This window comes from Danio aesculapii, chromosome 1 (genome assembly GCF_903798145.1).
Source record: "Danio aesculapii chromosome 1, fDanAes4.1, whole genome shotgun sequence".
NCBI lineage: Eukaryota > Metazoa > Chordata > Actinopteri > Cypriniformes > Danionidae > Danio > Danio aesculapii.
The window spans coordinates 53,683,756-53,686,057 of record NC_079435.1 but is presented as its reverse complement, the minus strand read 5'-3'; the positions used below and the strand labels follow the sequence as shown (position 1 = coordinate 53,686,057).

Here is a 2,302-nt window from a genome sequence, read left to right as displayed (position 1 = left end):
TCCAGCAGAAAAAAAAATATCCAAAGATGCTGATTTGAATTGTAAAGAAATCTGTGTTTTTGAAACTAATGAAGACAGCCGAAGTCATTCATTCATTTGAATTATATAGCCTGCCGTGTTTACTGCTCCAAAATATTATACATCTTTCAAAAAACACAATATATTGTTTTCAAAGGGGAAAAAAGTTTTGGAAAAAAATATTTTTCTCATTTAAAAAGAATAAATTTTAGAGCAGTGAGCACAATAACGTGATATTTTTATCCAAGGTTATCATACCATCAGAAACTGTTACCGGCCCATGTATGTATATTGTAGAATAATTACTATAATAAATTATTATGTGCCAAGAAAATTGCTAGTAAATGTTAAAAGTTATTGCAAAAAAAATATATATTACTGAATTAAATGTAAAATTCTATCTATCTATCTATCTATCTATCTATCTATCTATCTATCTATCTATCTATCTATCTATCTATCTATCTATCTATCTATCTATCTATCTATCCATCTCTTCATCTATCTCTACATCTTTCCATATTTCCATCCATCTATCTATCTATCTATCTATCTATCTATCTATCTATCTATCTATCTATCTATTTACTGATCTATCTATCTATCTATCTATCTATCTATCTATCTATCTATCTATCTATCTATCTATCTATCTATCTATCTATCTATCTATCTATCTATCTATCTGTCTGTCTATCTATCTATCTGTCTGTCTATCTATCTATCTGTCTACTTATCTATCTATCTATCTATCTATCTATCTATCTATCTATCTATCTATCTATCTATCTATCTATCTATCTATCTATCTATCTATCTATCTATCTATCCATCTATCTATCCTTCCATCATATCCATCCATCCATGTATCTGATTTAACAGATTCTTTCAGACACTTCATCGAGACTTTGTGTTTTGACATGAGGCCACTTATTTTATTGGAACAATACAAAACTTTTCATTCATTCATTCAAACATTAAAAAAATAAGAGAGCAGCACAAGCGTCTCGTTGAATCGATTCATTTAACCTTGTCAGCCATCTGGAATGTGAAGTTTGCTCAACACACTATTGGCTAGAATCAACAAACAACTTTAACAAATGCAAGATTTCCAAAACCCCCCAAAACGTCCATTATATCCAACATGCCGCTTCACGTCTGCTGAATAAAACTCCTGCTAGATTTCAACAAAACCCCACGATGAAGGGTAACAGACGAGCAATGTCCAGATCCATAACTTAAAGCACAATTGAAACACTTGCTTATTGTATTTACATTTCCAAGTCAACGACGGATTGCGCTGCATGTTGATCTTTAGTTTTGTTTGTTTGCTGTTTGAATAAATGTTTGAGAAGTTATAAGCAAAATGGGGATAAAAGAACCACATGCGTTTTGGACCACACCGGCTCGCACGTCAACAGCATAAGGGCTACAAATGTCTGATATGCAATACGCATCCGTCAGGCCAGCTTTTGGGATGCAGATGTCCATATGATCAACCTGAAGTCACACGGCGCGGGAATCAAGGCCTCGTGCATAAATGTTCGATAATCAACTAAGACCTGGGAGTTGAGAAACGCAATAACACAAACAATAAATTAAAAAAACGGTCACTTGAGATGTTTATTCATTAAAACACTGCAGTTCTTCACTGCAAGGTTACTCTCGGCTCCAGTTGTAATGCATTGACCTTATTCTTCATGTATGAGCAGGCGCAGACTGGAATCTTTTTGGCTTGAGACTTCCAATTTCATTCACTTCTGTTGATTTCTACATGTTAAAAACAGCTCGTTATGCTGCTTCAAGTCCCTTATTTATCAGGGATCACCACAGCGGAATAAATCGACAACTATGCCAACATATGTTTTATGCTGTTGATGCCCTTCCAGCCGCAAACCCAGTACTGAGAAAGCTGCTTCATTTTACAAACTGATATTTTCATTCATTCTTTTTTTCGGTTTATTCCATTTATTAATCAGGGGTCACCACCACAGAATGAACCGTTAACTATTCCAGCATATGTATTATGCAGTTGATGCCCTTCCAGCAGCAAACCCAGTACTGAGAAAGCTGCTTCATTTTACAAACTGACATTTTCATTCATTCTTTTTTTCGGTTTATTCCATTTATTAATCAGGGGTCACCACCACAGAATGAACCGCTAACTATTCCAGCATATGTATTACGCCGTGGATGCCCTTCCAGCAGCAAACCCAGTACTGAGAAAGCTGCCTCATTTTGCAAACTGATATTTTCATCCATTCATTAATTTTGTTTTCGGCTT

General features: G+C 34.8%; 1 protein-coding gene across 1 annotated transcript in view; it reads right to left on the bottom strand.

Annotated features, from left to right (window-relative positions):
* Positions 1 to 937: 937 nt before the first annotated feature.
* Positions 938 to 2,302, bottom strand: part of efnb2b (ephrin-B2b) — a 26,260-nt gene continuing 24,895 nt past the window's right edge. The window contains exon 5 of the mRNA XM_056462911.1: positions 938 to 2,302. This exon is cut by the window's right edge and continues 1,169 nt beyond it. The gene's annotated coding sequence lies outside the window, so the exon portion shown is untranslated.